Source organism: Sycon ciliatum, chromosome 10, assembly GCF_964019385.1.
Source record: "Sycon ciliatum chromosome 10, ocSycCili1.1, whole genome shotgun sequence".
In the NCBI taxonomy this organism is placed as follows: Eukaryota; Metazoa; Porifera; class Calcarea; order Leucosolenida; family Sycettidae; genus Sycon; species Sycon ciliatum.
The window spans coordinates 6,187,166-6,205,198 of NC_088652.1; positions in this window are offsets into that span (position 1 = coordinate 6,187,166).

An 18,033-nucleotide genomic window follows, 5' to 3' on the forward strand; every position below is an offset into this window, starting at 1 on the left:
ACAACCGCTGTCGCACCCAACCCATCTCCAAGGAGATCGCGGCGAGGCGATGGAGCTTCCTGGGGCATGTGCTCCGGATGCCATCAGGGGCACCGCCACAGGTTGCTCTCGATTTTGCTGCTTCTGGTGCCTTTCGGGGAAGGATAGGCAGACCAAGAACAACACTGCTAACCACTCTCTCACTGGATTGTCGGGAGAAGCTGGGGCTTGTGCTTCTGTAGCGACCTGGCCTAGCCCAGCTTCGGAAGGTGGCGCATGATAAATGCCGATGGAATTCATTGCGAAACAGCACTGTTAATTAGCCTGGCCATAATAATACGATTACATCTGACATGCTTGCCTGCCTACTTGTGCGCACGCATGCATTCTTGCCGGAGATGTCTACCTGTGGCGACAATAATTTTTTCATGGACTGATCTCCTTTTTTAGTGTTTGCACACTCTTGGCTGCTGCTGCTGTGGCACTTTTGTATTTTCATGCTGCGGCGCTCTGTTCGGCTGCACTAGCCGTGTTAACTGTCGTACCCAGATGCACACTTAGCTAGTACTCGTTGACGAGTGTGGTTGCGAGTTTTTTACGTCTGACGTCTTGCTCCCCCAACCGGGAGCATGGCGTCCATTGACTTCGGAATTTTGGATAGTGAAGGCTTGGAGTCACTGGCAAAGGCCAATAACGTCAAATGGGCCGGCCTGAGCCGAGTGCAATTGGTAGGCGCCCTGAGGGGAAAGTTGCAACCACTGGACGATCAGATCGACACACACAGGGTCACAAAGCAGGCAGGAGGATGTGAATGGACCAGTACTGATGCTACTGCGCTAACGAAGATGATGGTTGACCTGATGGAGACGGTCCGAAACCTGGTAGCAGAAGTTTCCGACCTACGAAAAATCTCTCTAGAAAAGGAGAAAGGAAAAGATGCCGCCATTGCAGAACTCAGGGAGGAGCTTCGCGCCCTGACACAACACCACCAGCCCATCGATGTCTCTAATCGCGCCCTCGACCGCCTCCAGGATGAGTACTCGTACCGAGCAGCTACAAACATTCCCGCCACGGGTGTACCAGTACCCGCATCTGCACCAACAGGGCTTGAATCCGCAGCTCCGGGCGAGACGTACGCTAGTCGTACCCTCTCTGCACCACGAACAAGCAACGCCAGTCGTACTACTGACAAGCCTGTCAGTACCAAGTACGACTGGTCGATCGTACGTGAAGCCGCCAACCGCCAAAGGAAGCCCGCAGATCTGCGTGGAGGTAAGAAAATAGCACGCAGAGTTGTATTCGTTGGGGGCATCAATATCAACTGCAGTGCTGATGATCTTGTAGCGTACTGTAGAAAGAAGAATGTGGAAGTTACTGGCTGTAGACTGATCCCCTCCAGAACAGTGTACGGCACGTTGTACGCACATCTGACAGTTGCTGAGCATGACGAAAGAAATGTTCTGGAAAACGAGTTCTGGCCCGAGCATGTAACAGCACGAGAATGGAAGTTCAAGAACCCACCCCTCCCCAAGAAATCATAAACTGTGATGTTGAATCCACACGCACCCATCTTTTTTCCCACATCACCACACGCTTTTACTCTTAACCCAAATGCAGCCCTGTTCTCTCCCGGCCGACAATCGCAAGTGAGCGCACTGAACCCTCTTGCTCCACCATTCCAACCGCCCCCTTTGACTTTCAACTTTTCACCTTGTATTCCTGATATGAAGTCTCCGTCGAGTATCAGGATCTGCACAGTTAACGCATGCAGCTGGCTGAAGCGGGCTGATGAGATTAAAAACTTATTCTGCACATCTCAACTAGATATCTTGGGCATAACTGAAACCTGGTTGACTCCTGATATCACAAGTTCAATATTAACACCGTCAGCTGAATACAAAATTATCCGGCATGACCGTCACAACAATACCGTGCGACGTGGAGGTGGAGTGGCATTCCTCTTCCACCCTTCCATTTCCCATGCTACCAAACATCGTCCAGATCTTCAGCCTGCTGATCCAACCATTGAAATTGTGTGCATAGAACTAGAGCATCGCCCCAACTCCACGTTTGTGTTTTGTTGTTACCGTCCTCCTTGGCAGCCACCTGATCAGTTCTGCAGCGCACTCCGGACCTGCATTCAATCAATATCTTGTCCTCAAGCTTCCATATTTGTCATTGGCGACTTTAACGCTCGCCTCTCGAAATGGCTAGCATCCGATCCTGATACACCTGCTGGTACATGCATGTATGACACCCTGGATGATCTGGGCTTATCGCAACTTGTGGATCAACAGCCTACCCGCTACTCCGCAAGTGGTAAGAGTTCATCACTACTCGACCTGGTTATCACTAATGCTCCAATAGCAGTCTCCCATCTCACCATCCTCCCACCGGTATCTGATCACTGTCCTGTAGTTTTCGATGTCGTCCACAACCGATCAGCAGGCTCCACAGCCCAAATATCTTCTGCACAAAACACCTGGCTCGACTTTACCCACACGGACTGGCAAGCATTTAACAACCACGTGTGGCAACTACCCTTGCTAGATGCCGTCCAAAATGCGCAAACAGTTGATGAGGCCTGGTCATTGTGGCGCACAGCGCTGGAAGACTCTGTATCGTTGTTTGTTCCCGTTGTCCGGAGAAGCACATTTCCATCAAACAAGCCTTGGTACTCTGCTGTTCACCATCGTCAGAGGCGGCTTCGGGATCGCCTCTTCGCCAAGGCCAAACTTCTCGGATCTACAGATAGTTGGATAGCGTATAGACTCTCACGTAACTGTCTTCCTTCCTTGCTCCGGAAGGCGAAACGCCATTACCACGAGAGGATGGCGAGAGACATGGCTCAGCATCATGGAACTCGTACATGGTGGCGCAAAGCAAAGATCCTTTGTAATGTGAATCGCCCGTCTCCGGTTATCCCTGACCTCTACCATGACAACCAAGCCTACCCAGCCACGAGTAATACGGAAAAGACGAATCTCCTAGCCAAAGTGTTTGCGAGCTACAGCCAGGCGCCACTGCTAACACCTGACCTGCACTCAGCTGGTATTTTAACACCCACGTCCACTGTGAAGTTCTCCATACAACCATTCTCTGTGCAGTCCGTATTTGACACGCTATCCAGACTTCCCATTCAACGTAAAACAGCTGGACTGCTGAACAATCGCATCCTCCGTGAAACAGCTGAGGTCACGTCACAGTCTCTTTCCGCCCTTTTCAACCGCTGCTTGCTGTCCAGTACTCAGCCCAGGGAGTGGAAATCTGCCGTTGTTGTACCTGTGTTCAAGGGAAAGGGTAATCCTTCTCACCCAGTCAATTACCGTCCTATATCGCTGTTAAATGCAGTTGCCAAATTGTATGAGTCTATGATTAGCCGTCAGTTTTACTCGTTTGTTGAGAGCCATAAAATTATCAGTTCCAGCCAGTTTGGCTTTTGTCGAAAGAGGTCAACAGTTGACCAATTGGTACAGCTTACCTCAATTGTTTCGCGTGCATTTGACTCTAAGTCTTCTTGTGACCAGCTGTTCCTTGATTTTTCTAAGGCCTTTGACAGAGTTAGTCATCATTTAGTTATTCAATCTGTTTCAGGTTGGTGTTCTCTTTCTGCCTGTTCTTGGGTGAAGGACTTCATCAGTGATCGTAGTATTTGCGTTCGCATTGGCCAAACTCTTTCTGACCCTTTGCCCATCACCGCTGGCGTATCCCAAGGTTCCCATCTCGGCCCGCTTCTTTTTAACCTGTGCATCAACTCCAACTCCTTTCCTGATGCCCCTGCTTCTAGTACCCTATCTCTTTTTGCTGATGACTCTAATTTAATTCTTTTTTCTCCAGCAAACACCTCACTTCCTATCCATCATGCATTGCTCCAGACTGACATTGATAAGTGTTGTCAATGGTCATCAGCTACTGCCATGACGTTTAACACCAGTAAATGCGTCCACCTACCCTTTCAAAAATATGCATTAGCCCCCGGCCCGTCATCCCCCTTGACAATGAACGGTGTGCCTATTCAGAAAGGTGATAGCCACTGTCATCTCGGCGTGACTATCACTCCTTCACTAAATTTTTCTGACCATATAAAATCTATCACCCATAAGTTTCGCAGTCGTGTTTTTCTGTTGCGCCATATGGCCCATTTCCTTTCTGCTTCAACCGTGAATTTGCTCTACAAGTGTTACGTACGACCACTGTTAGAATACGCAGTCCCTGTCTGGTCATTCGCCGTATCCCATTCAGATTCGCTTACGTTAGACCGACTGCAAGCCGTTGCTGCTCGTTCATATCTGCTTTGTAAGACCCGGCACCCTCCTGAGTGGGAAACCCCGAAGCAGATTCTTAATCGTACTTGTGACTGGTCATCCCTGAAGTGGCGTCGTCAGATTCTGTCCTTGCTGTATTTTCATCATGTCTTTTACCAGTTTCCGTCTTTGCTAATTCGTTTCAAATTCAATGTATCCCTTAGTTGTCGTCACCCGTCCTCTATAGTTTTACCTCGTTCTGGCGCCCATTTCCTTAAATCCCCTCTCTTCAGTTTATCTGTGGAATGGAACAAACTTCCAGAACACATCCGCTGCGTTCAGCCCTCTGTCAATTTTCGCATTGCTCTAAAGGCTCATTACTCTCAGCATAGATATTCTCTGACTGGAATTCCGAACTTTTCCGTTTGAGAATTTTTTTTTCCTTGAAATTAATCCTTGCTGGGTTTTTTTCATCTAAATGTCCCGCTATTATCTGCAGAGGTGATTTCTTCCCTCGTCGATTTCTTTCCTGCTTTTATACCTCGATATTTAGGTACTTGTTTCCCTTCTTCCCATGCTTCATCTTCCACTCTCCTCTCCCCATTTCCCCATTTTTCTTGCGATATTTATGTGGGAGACTTCCGTGATAAGCATCCATTTGCTTTTGGAGAATCCTTTTAAATAAATACAATACAATACAATACAATACAATACACATTCAATCCCTGGCTATGCTTTGGAATTGTTTTCGTTGCCTATGTCCTCATCTCTCTTCGTTTTATTTTCTTTGCCTGGGCTCTCATTTATCTTTGCGTGCTTGCTTGCTTGTATTGCTGAGGGAACATATGCTGGTTTGTATTCGTGGGTCCCCATGGTGCATGGGCCATGCGTACTAATCCGGCGGATATGTGTGAGTAATAATAATAATAATAATAATAATATTAACTGGTTTGAGGGAAAGAGACAAACGGGAAAAGTCTGAAGAAAAAATTGACTGTCACCACCAGGACTCGAACCAGGGACCCTCGCTTGTAGCCAGCGATGCTCTAACCACTGAGCTATGGTGTAGTCGTCATCCAAGCAGAGACCGTTCAACGTTTTCTTCAGACTTCGTAACTCACACTTCCTGTGAATCCACACAGGCGGGTGGGACGCAGCCCTCACTGTAACCCACACACTTCACGTACAAACTAGCACGCGGGGAGCCCCAAGTCATAAAATATTAACTGGTTTAATAATAATAATAATAATATTAACTGATTTTGAGGGAAAGAGACAAACGGGAAAAGTCTGAAGAAAAAATCGACTGTCACCACCAGGACTCGAACCAGGGACCCTCGCTTGTAGCCAGCGATGCTCTAACCACTGAGCTATGGTGTAGTCGTCATCCAAGCAGAGACCGTTCAACGTTTTCTTCAGACTTCGTAACTCACACTTCCTGTGAATCCACACAGGCGGGTGGGACGCAGCCCTCACTGTACCCACACACTTCACGTACAAACTAGCACGCGGGGAGCCCCAAGTCAATAATAATAATAATAATAGGAACTACTCCGAGTCTCCCCACCTCCCCTCCCCCCACAAATCTCTCTACTTCATATGGAAAACCAGGAAATCCGCCATAATTATGATTAATTTTTGTTTCCCTTTATCACATCGTGATACCTGATTATGTTCATTTTCTGTCCTACCTATCTTTTCTTGTATTTGGTGCTTGGTCCTGCAGCTGAACGTGAGACATATAGTCGGAGGAGGTAGGCCCAATTCATCAGCAGGCTGCTTCGGCTTCTCGCTGTATTATCAGGTCTCCATCTTGTTCCTGTCTTCCCAATCTGTACTCTGCAGGTCTGTGCACTTCAGTGCTAATAATTTAAAACTAAAATTAAGGTCCTACCCCTGTAAGAGGGCAAAATTATGCTCCAATATTTCGACTACCAAATTATGCCAATAATCATGCTGCCCTATTCCGCGTAGCCTCTTGCTTATAGCCAGCGATGCTCTACCCCTAGTGTACATGTTTGGTGCAGCCGTAATCTGTAAATACCTAGGTTGTTAGGACAAGAACACGCACTGTGGACCATGGTTTGTGGACAGTGTTATAGTACTACAATAGCAGTGCTACCATCACGCCGTAAACGTATTCCGTACCCACGAGCTTTGCAAAGCCGATTTTTGATAATGTACCGTGAGACATGCACTGATGGTACCACCACTTCGTAGAATGCCTCCCGTTCATTTCTGTGCTCCTGTCCTTATTCTCGTCAGCTGTGTACTTTAGCAGTTCAATTCAGCGCTCCAGTCCTCTTTAGTCTCGTGAGGTTGTGTACTCGTTTTGCTATTTGTTTGGTTTATTTGAATTCGCACAATAACTTCAGCTATTCTCTCCTCCCTCTTCTGAGTTTGACTCTACACCGGCCTTCTCTCCTCACATTCCCGGCCTTACATTGTCTTGAGCCTCTGCAACCCCCCCCCCCCCTCCCCACCACCATCACCACCCAATGCACACACTACATTGTCACATGGCACAACTCAACCATTCGCTGCCAAAATAATATCAATCAATTAATCAATCAAATGATAGTTCAATGATTTTTCTTTACACACCGACACTTACGCTTTCTGTGATTCCATACCGGCTGTTGCGATGCAGCCCCCAAGAGTTCCTAAATGAAGTAAACTGTTTTCTAGCACCCTTTTTCTATGGAGGTTTTCTCATGATGACGATTGTAAAAGAACAAAATTGGTGAGTTTTGACGGCACTGTCGAAGTTACCTAAACCTAATCCGTTGTGTTAGATAATGTCTTACCGACTGGTTGCGCGCCACTGGTTCGTGCACACCCATAATTAAGGTAGACCAAAATCCCAATATACAGCCACAGCTGTACCGGTATCTGCAATGCAGCCATTCGTGTCTCGATGTGGAGCGTCTGCAAACCTGGTCACTCGTCACTTTGCTCAGAGAAGTATGTCTGCAAACGCACTTCTAACGTCTCTAGGCTCAGGGAAGTAAGTAGCCTTCACCTACTATTGAAAACATTACGCTTTTAGGTGTGCAAGAGACTTCGAGCTACATGTAAGTAGTCCTGATTTCTCGTGATGTCCGTGGTACAAAGAAGTACGTGACCAGCTTTGTGTGCAACCTGCTAGTACAACAGTGGGGAGTACACGACTTATTAGCACATCTCTCGTTTGCTTCCTCCTGGACAGCTTATTACCACCTGCTTAGTTTTGTACCAACAGAAATGAAGATGAAAGATCTGTCCGCTTGCATTCGTTCTCATCATCGTCTGTTATGTACTGTTCGCGTGATTTCGTGCAAAGTACTGGCCCCATACTCCTACTACTACTGTTGCTTGTTAGCTTCAATGCACATGTCGTATGTTTTGCATACACTGTATAGTGATATCTGCTGAGCACATGGCGTGCATGAGTCACCCTGCAGATGTCAGGAGTTCTCACTGGAGTGCAACAGAGAAAGAGAACGGAACAGGTCGGCTGCGTGCGCAGAAATTGTGACGTAGAGCATACTACATCTAACTACGAAAGAGGGACTGGTCAGCCTGCTTCGAGCGGGAACTGTTACTGTGACGAATAGTGTGTGAAAAGGAGCAGCCGCGGTGCAGCTGCCCATCCTCCATATCCCCTGTCTAACATGTTTGATTACCAGCAGATGGTTCAATGGTCTGCTTTAACTGCGCAGATGACACTGCGTTCCCTGCGAGTAGCTCGCCAGCAGCGTAGCTGATCAGGTGGAAGTCACTTGCGTGTAAATCCAGGTACTGTAAAAGCATGCAGTTGGGCGAGTCCTGCACATTGCAGATCAATGTGTCCATGCTTGCTCCAACCAAGACCGTGCTTTTTTTTACAAAGACCACTTAAGGTAGCAGCGTACCCCAAAATTTCCTGACAAATCTAATTTGTAAATTCATACCGCGGGCTGCATCATGTGAAAGAACATGAAAAGCTGGAAAATCTGCTAAAATTTTGTCTCGAACTGACCAGCCGTTCAAGAGTTATGGCTGAAAATGTGCCCTTGCAGGGAAAGATTTTTTTGTTGCACGCTGTCAATTTTTGGCAGCACTGTATTTAAATGTGAGTAGGCCGTGCGCAACTTGTCGTATCATGGAAACACGCCAAAGTGTGCAAAATTTTGCTCCAGGGCCAAAAAAGTCAAAAAATCACGTTTTTCGGACTGCACGGCGGCGGGCTTTGCCCGCCACCCTGCAGCAGGACTTTTTCCAGCATTCTCGCGACGTTGCAGCGCTGTGAAAATGGCTTGCTGTGGAGGTCGCAGCACTGGATGTTGTATCGAAGGTGCGACCTCGTAGCATGTGCTAAACCCCAAAAAATCAAAACTTGGCTTGCGTCTGTGGGAGTCTGTGAGAGAACGCCCACTCCTGCCGTGGTGACAGATTCCAGGGCCACGTTGAGGGCCCCTATCTCACCACCCACGGCTGCTTCTGGACTTGTGTTAGGTTTGGATCCCGCGCACGGACTGACTGGCCACGAAAATGTTTAAAAAAATTGTAAATTTATTTATTTATTTATTTATTTATTCAACATCTCCTGGCCCGTCCGAAGACTGCCAATAAACATGAGAGGTCAGGTGATAGCCAACCACGGCAAGCTAAAAAATGCATTGTTTTGGGTCCTGGGTGGCTCGCATACCGTGGCACTATGCCGGAATTTTGAGTTTTTCCGGCCCGGAAAGCCTTTCATTGAGGCGGAAGAACTTTTATATAAAGTCCACAGCATAGTGTCAGGAGTGTGTAGCGAGAATTGCAATCAAATCCATTGAGAGACACCAGAGGTACGGTCAATTGAATTATTATTATTATTATTATTATTTTGCTTGTTCGCGTTGGCATCAACCTGCATAAAGCAGGTATATAGCCTTCGCTTAAGCTGCCATAAAAAAGAAAGCTCATCCTAAGCGAGAGGGCTAGAGGGAAATATAACGATAACGAGATACAGAATACAAAGAAATCCAATGAGTTCAACGTACAATTCAAAACAAGAAAGAAAGGGAAGAAAAACAGAGCCGAATCTACCGATTGATCCATCAATCGACAAAGGGGACTAATCCGTTAGTGTTGCAAAGTAGAAGCTGATTATAGTTGCAGATCTCCAGGCCAGGGCCAGCATATTGCCGATTCTGGATAGGTCTCCGCAGCATTTGATGTGGTAATTATCATAATGTTTGATAAAATTGTTAGAGTATCTAGTATCTAGAGTACCGAGTCTCTAGTATCTAGAGTATCTAGTGTAATTGTATCCGTTATTATTGTTAAGGGTATCTAGTGTAATTGTATCCGTTATTATTGTTAAGGGTATCTAGTGTAATTGTATAACTTCAGCCATTACACACAGCACACATTAGATCCTTCCACTTTCGACGATCCTGGGCGAGCTGCCTCAGTGCAACTAGATCCTCGTGTGATGTGAGGGAGTTTGTGGATCTGGAATTTTTCAGGTCGTTGTTGATGGATCGCGGGAGTGTTGTTCTCGGGCGGCCTCGGAACCCTGAGCTTCCTGGCTGAAAGTATGCCGACATAGCCTGCTGGACCGGGGATGAGGTGTCTAGTCGAAGCATGTGGCCAAACATTCTCCACCTAGCAGACTGGATGATTCTGCTGAGTGGCTTGGAGCCAGTGCGCTTGTACAGTGCTTCATTGCGTATTATACGGGGATATTTGACCCCTATGACTGCTCGTAACTGCTGGCGGTGGAACGAGTCAAGTTTCTTTTCTTGAGTCTCTGTCAGGCTCCATGTGCCGCAGTTATAAAGAAGTATTGGGAGAATAAAGCTGCCGTATAACCTAATCCGAAGGGGTTCACGGGCATGGTTACCTCTTAGCCATATCACCCACAGCTGATGTAAGGCGCATGTTGCTAGACGTTTTCTCCGACTGATATCTTCCTCCACTCCAAGCATCGATCCTAGTTTGACCGTGTTCCGCCATCGCTCGTCTACTCTGTCCTTTTCTCTTTTAATTGTAGTATATTCGGTTTTGGCTTCATTCATTTTTAGATTGTATTCCGCTAACGAGGATGATAGTATGGGTTGATTGTCATGCAAATATTGTAGGCTGGTGCTGATGAAGTCTACGTCATCCGCATACGCTGTTTCATTGGGCAATTGAAGCTGAATATCCAATGCTGGTCGCGGTGAGAGTCGCTCTCGAATCAACCGAATGCCATTTGAAATTTATGGGTAGGCTGCTACCTTGATTGCCAATCATGAGATGCAGCTAGGGTGAAGAACGCACAACCGGAATCGTGGCTGTGGTTGTGAGGTTAAGGGACCTCCGCCAACCTAGGGTCTCGAGCTGCACTCGGTCGCGCACACCTACAACTGAGCTAGACCAAATTTCCGATGTAGACCCACAGCTGTGTACGGAAGCATGCAAAACTACTGCAAACTTCTTCACTCCACCATGTTATCAGAACAATAATCTGCACCTACCTTTGACGGCATTACTCTATTGAGTTGAACAAGAAATTGGGAGCTACGGTAGAATCTGTAACTAAAGACCAGCGTGATTGGCGACCAGCCTGGTACTACAGACCACTTTGCCTGATGGTCTCAGCCCGATGGGCACAGATGGTCTCACATGCATTATGCGATGAAGTGCAAATCACTAACAAAGGACCAGGTGCCACTAAAGACCGCTTTATCTGGCCCTTAGGGGTGGTCGTTAGTCACAGGTGTTAATATACATGTAAGTACAGTCAACTTCGCTAATAACGACTGCGGATATAACGACAGTTCGCGAATAACGACCAAATTTGCATGCCCAGAGCAAAGTCCCATCTACCTGTAACCATACGACTTCGGTTATAACGACGATCTGAATAACGACAGTTCGCAAATAGCGCAGGCGCGTGCTCGGCGAAAGGCACAGGGGGCGAGTGCACCCCCAAAAATTTTCACTCTGTGTAATTGCTATTGTAATGTATGCAAATATGCTCTAAAATTCAAGAAAGGTTGCAAACAAATTGCAGAAAATTGCCGGGGGGGGCCCTCGGCTCCCATGCACCCCCCTGGTTGGGGGGCCGAGCACGCCCCTGTAGCGACATGCCTTTTAGTGCCCGGAGGTCATATACACTGCTAGTCATTATTCAGCTGACCTCCGCGATACGAAAAAGTGTGATCTGCACTCCGTGAACAGCTTTGCTTCCTGTTTTACAGCTTCTTATCATGCCTGGTCGATTCGCAAATTATGATGATTTTCAATGGACTTGATGCCATGCGATTGCTGGATATGCAGAGAACGTGCATGGAACAGGTCAGCTGCCCTGGGCCCCAATTATGACGTGGAGCACACTAACTGAGAGATAGAGACTGGTAAGCCTGCCTTGAACAGGAACTGTGACCGGCTGTGTTTCAGACGAAGCAGCTACGGACCAGCTGTCTATCCTCAATGTCCCACGCTCATTTCGGTATGTGCAAGAAATATCCTCAGATGCCCCGCCACAGCAGGCAATGGACAACTACTTCCGTCGAGATGTCACCGGTGTGCGTGGACGCCCGAAATCGAACCTGGCCACGGCAGTCAAGGCAAGCACAGCTGCCAGAGACATGCCACTGAAGACCATGACTGATCTGAGTGGGCTCAGAATGCGCGCTTTGGACAAGCAATCATGGAGGGAACTCTCAGCCTGAGCTGGTTTTGCTCGCGGCTGCAACGCACGGGGTAGTGAACCCAGGACAGAAGCGGACCAGGCATCATGACTTTGCACATCTATCGTTATGCTGCTTCATTACGCGACCTGTTTTATTATTATTATTATTAAGAAATATCTAGTTACGATTGTAGCATGCTTGATTACAAGCGGATGTTTCAATGGCCTGCGCAACTGCACCATCTACCCTTGCAAGAAGCAGCATGTTGCGCAATTCAGATGACACTGCGTTCCTTGTGAGCAGCTCGCCAACAGCATACCTAAACAGGTGGTAGTCACGGAAGCGTAAAACCAGGTGCTGTACAAGCATATTGGCATGACCCGCACAGGGCAGATCAATGTGTCCGAGCTTGCTCTAAGCAATACCGTGTGTACCTTGCTGTTTTATTTGTTGTTGATTTTTTCTCCAAAATCAAGTAACTTCAAAGCACAAAAGATAAGTCAAAAACTATCCCATTTGCAGGCGCATGAAACTCATGTTCTTAGAAATACAAGATAGACTTATTAGTCAATCGATGGCTCATGATAGTCTCCGACTGTTACACCGGCAAGCGAGCCTCCGCCACTGCCAAAGCAGCGTGGAAGTTTTTTTCATGTCTGCACAGAGCAGATCAATGTGTCCGTGCTTGCTCCAAGCAATACCGTGTGCATCTTGCTGTTTTATTTGTTGTTGTTTTTCTCCACAAACAACAAGTAACTTCAAAACACAAAAGAAAAGTCAAAAACCAAACCATGTGCAGGCGCATTAAACTCATGCTTTTTTAGAAAGACAGGACAAATGACATATTATTCAGTCGATAGTTCATGATATTCTCCGACGGTTACACAGGCAATTGAGCCAAAGCAGCATGGAAGTTTTTTTGATCGCTCTGCAACCATCCTCAAAATTGAATTGCATCGTTGTTTGTCGTAGCGAACCGTATGTTCATGTCCAGAAATTTATAAGTAGCCCCATTTATGCGCCCTTCTAATGTCCTGTATAATGTTCCTTGGAGGGTCTAAGACTTGAACATTTCTAAATAACTACAACGAAGTTATCAACATCAGCTTGCCGGTTTCTGAGGCATCGACTGGTGTTAAGTACTTTTATACTTGTAGAGCTTTAGGTATCCAGGGTAGCGGGTGCAGGTTTTGTGCCTGGCTTTCATCTGGTTCGACACTATTTGAATTGTGTTTAATGTTCATAAACTGCCCCCCCCCCCCCCCCCACCAACCCCAACAAGAAACAGTTTTGTAAAACAGGGCATTTGTACAGCTGAGACTTAGAAGTCATACTCAATACAAAGCAGTTATAGTGTGTGTGTTGGGGGGGGGGGGGGGTGGCGGGGGGGGGGGGGGGGAGATATGGGTCTTGATAAATGTTGGTTTGCGTTGCGCAAACCGTAGTTAACCTACATGTCACAGAGCCGCATCTCCCGCATGGAGATGCCGTCCGCAGACACGCCAAAACCGGCCAAGTCTCATACGTGCTCCGCTAAAGTCGTACGCACTGCCGGGCTCCCGCGCGGGGCCCCACGCAAGCATTCACAACCGCGATGCGCGTACGGCATGCCGTATAAGCCACCTATCCTTCTTGGGTGCAAGCTCACCCAAGGCCACCCTCGCAAGGCAGGAACACGTAAAGACATTCACCAGTTGTTTGTTGTGCCTGCCCGCCTCAGAAATTGTTTGAAATTGTCTCCTTTAAGCTTCCGCTCTCAGCGATAGTCTAACACCCACCATGGCTTTCTCGCAGGCACAAAGGGAGTCTATCCAGCAGATCATGGCAGCAGCCCTCAGCGGCAACGCACCGGAGAACGCCACGGAGCAAGAAGACGGTATGTGTGCTGATGAATTCATGCACTATACGCACATGGGTTACCCCTCCTGTATTTCGCACGTCTCGTTGGAGACAGTCGATCGGAAAAGACGAATCGAGTACATAGATCTGGCAATACTGCTCCCGCCCAAACCTATTTCTGCCGGGGAGCCAGCCCCTAAGAGGTTCCGTATAGACGAGGAAGGGGCACTTTCGGTGACAAGCGCACCGAAAGGAAAAATTGAGAACCTTGCCACTTGGACCGAGGCATGGTCTATTTTTAGCCTGATCGCCATCCGCGATCACCCTCGCTGCGCCGCTGCACTGATGCAGCGTCAAATACGTATGGTACAGGCAGCCTGTCTCGGCAGTCGTGGACCATGACACGCCGGCACGCCAGGCCCTGTCAAAGGACCCAAGCCGATCCCTGGCAGAGCCCTCCCCAATTGCAACATTTGCAAGAAGGTGGGGCACTTGGCCGGAGCGTGCACCTCGGCCTTTCGCGGCAAGCAGGCGAAAGAGAGTGCAAGCACTAAATCAACTGAAATATGCCGCCGCTACAATCACGGCGCCTGCAGCGGCCCATGTCGCTTTCGACACGCCTGCCTCTTCTGCTCAGGCTAGCACGCCGTGTCAGCCTGCCCAGCCAAGAAATAAGAGCGAACAGCAATCAGCCCCGGCACTACTTTCTTGCATTCACCCGCCCCCTAACACCCTATGAACATTTCTGCATTACACCCCAACGCCCATATCAATAGTGATGAATTACACACTGAATTGCTGGCGCACCCAAATCCTGCATTTGTTCATTCTCTAATTAGCAATTTAGGTGCCGGCTGTTGTATCGGGTTCACTGGACCCCGTGATGTGTCCGTAGGCAGCCCGAACTTGTCTTCAGTGGCAGCACACCCCGGGATTGTCGACCAGGACCTGGCCACGGAATGCAGTCGGGGCCACACTGCTGGCCCCTTCAACGCGTCGCCACTCGTCCATCTGCGCACCCCTGGCGTAGGTGTGGTCCCCAAAAAGTCGGGCAGCCACTGGCTCATCATGCACCTGTCCGCCCCCGAGGGGAACAGCGTCAAGTCGTTCATTGACAAGCAGGCCTACCATTTCTCTCTAATCACGATCGACACGATAGCAGACCATGTGCGCAGGACTGGACCTCTTGCACTGCGATAATTCAGCAGGGTGCACTGCCTGGGAGTCCGCCACGTGCCGACACGCCGGGGTCATGACCCTGATATGCAGCACCATGCAACTCGCCGCTCGCCACAACTTCTGCCTGCTCGTCTGTCACGTCGCCGGCGTCGACAACAGCATCGCAGACGCACTCTCCCGGGCCAGTTCCAGCGCTTCCACCGTCTGGTTCTGACGCGGAGACTGCCCCATCATCACTCGCAAGTGCCCAATCCGACAACGGATAGTCTCATCCGTCTGCAGTTGGCCAAGCGCTCCAGCCGCCAATTTTTAAGCCCCACCTACAGTTTCCGCTGTCAATGATTATCCATGCCCTGCCGGGGCGAACCCTTCATGGTCTATCTTACCACTCTGTGGGCTTACCGGGCTTATCCGGCCCTTTAGAACACCCCTTCTTTTTTTGGGGAGGAATGGTGTCCGACACCCCGCAGGCCCCGAACCGGCGACCGCTGTACTCGGGGGCGCTCCATATGTACGCGACACACGTGGCTCGTATGGCGCAAACAAAATAAGGGCCAGGCACCGCGTTGCCGTGCTACCCAGGCAAATTGTAGAGGGCGTTACGCCTACCTAGCAGGTTGTATGTTTAAAGGTATACTAGGGGCACGGCTCTGCGAGCCTGACCTGCTCGCTGTCTTGTGCTCTGCGTGTATATCCAGGCTCGCAAGCCGCACGCACAACATTCCGCCGGATGTCCACCTCCCGCTGGAGGATCGCCTGCAGACACCACCGCCGCAAGCAACGGCTCCGCGAGCCAACGCTTCGCCGCCCGCTGTCTATTGTTCTGTGTGTCTATCCAGAGTCGCTAGCCCCACTCGCATAACATCCCGCCGGATGTCCGCCTCCCGCCGGAGGATCGCTTACAGACACTACCGCTGCAAGCTACGGCTCCGCCGAGCCAACGCTTCGCCGCCCGCTGTCTATTGTTGTGTGTGTCTATCCAGAGTCGCTAGCCCCACTCGCATAACATCCCGCCGGATGTCCGCCTCCCGCCGGAGGATCGCTTACAGACACTACCGCTGCAAGCTACGGCTCCGCCGAGCCAAGGCTTCGCCGCCCGCTGTCTGTTGTTCTGTGTGTCTATCCAGGGTCGCTAACCCGGCTTGCATAACATCCCGCCGGATCTCCACCTTCCGCTGGAGAATCGCTTACAGACCCTACCGCTGCAAGCTACGGCTCCACCGAGCCAATGCTTCGCCGCCCGCTGTCTATTGTTCTGTGTGTCTGTCCAAGGTCGCCAGCCCCACTCGCATAACATCCCGCCGGATGTCCACCTCCTTCCGGAGGATCACTTCCAGACACTACCGCTGCAAGCTACGGCTCCACCAACCCAACTCTTCGCCGCCCGCCGGAGGATCACTTACCGCCGCACGCCACGGCTACGCAAGCCAACGCTTACGTGCCACTCCATGCGTCCACCCGCAAGGCTAAGTATCTATGGATTAGGCCAGAGGCTCCCAGCCCGCGGGGCTGGGGAGGAGGGGGGCTCTCGGGTCGCATTTGCATTAGCCCCACGGGATGAGGGAGAACCTCGGCCAAACCAGTACAGGAACGCCCCGCCGAGGTCACGGGGGGGGGGGGGGAGATCTCCCGCTAGCATAACCCACGGGTCCCCTGCTTACAATCTGCGGCACCGCCGCCGGGGCAGTGTGTTCCGGGAAGCGGGCCGCCATTCGGTGACTCGGCGCAGCATGCATACACCGCAGCTTGGCCGCCGTGCCATGCTGCCTGTTTAGGGAATGTTCACGTGTGCAGGCGTATGCGTGTGTGCGTTTGTGTTGCATGCATTTGTGCTGCATGCGCTTGTGCCTGTGTCCTCTTAGGCTCGCTAGCCGCCGCTCTCTCAGCGCGAGCAGAGCACGTGATTGCCAACTCGGTAGCCACTGGCACACATCGCACGTAACCCCCAGGCTGGCGTGCATTCCTGGAGTTCATGGGTCGCATGCGCCGCGACGCACATCACCCAGATCAGAACAACGTCATGCTGTTCGCTGCCGCAATATCTCACTCAGTCAGTGCCAGCACTCTGAGAGTCTACCTGGCCGCGGTCAAATACCACCTCCTCCGCATGGGAGGCCCGGTCGGAGTTACATCCTCAAGCCGCATCACAGCCCTGCTCAAGGGCTTAGGGAGGGAGAGAGCGTCGCTCCCCAGGCATCCGTCAGCACGCCCTCAGCGCCAAGCGATCACCATCCACCAGCTGAAGGCTCTCCGCCAGTTCTTGGATCTGTCCTTGTACTCCCCGGCAGACAGACTGATGCTATGGGCTGCTCTGACGACAGCCTTCCACGGCATGCTGCGTGTGAGTTAGTACACGTCGCTGTCACCACACGGTCTCGGCGGCTTCAAGACGCTGAGGCGCAAACACCTCCAACTAGCCCAGCAGGAGGCCTCTCTGCAGCTCCAGAGAACAAAGACGTCTCAATTAACAGCAGGCGGGGAAGTAGCGCTGCACCGCTACGCTGACCCCGCACTATGTCCCGTCCGAGCCCTGCAGGCTTACGTTCGGTCCAGCAAATGGAGCAATGACAAGCAACCCCTCTTCAAGTTTCAGGATGCTCGCCATCTCACGTCGAACGACATCAATGCTGTCCTACACAAATGCTGTCCAAGCATCAGCGGCCATTCCTTTCGCGCCGGGGGAGCCACACACACGGCAGATCGAGGCGCCCCAGAGTATGCCCTGACGGCTGCAGGCCGCTGGTCGAGCGGGGCATATCGTACGTACATTCGCAGGCCCGCAGGCATGCCACAGCACTACTAGAGCCTGCGTGTCGCAAGCCACTCGGTACCTTTATTGGAGGCACGGGTGCTGCCGATGGGCGCCGCATAGTGCACGCACATCGGCACCATCGAACTATTCATGTGTACTAAGATTTAGTGTTCCGCTGCCATAGAAACCTAGTAGTACACGTAGCCGTTCCGACGGCGCACGACCCCGCGGGTCGCTTCTGCTGCCCTTGCCTCTCTGATGCGTGATATGTGTACATCATTTATAATCATGACCTCATACTGAGTACATGTACGTCATACTTGATTACCGATCACAGGCTCATGATTATTCATGCTGGTATATACGCTTGCGACACCCCACAGGCTCGTCTCTCTTGTGTGGCATGAGGGTT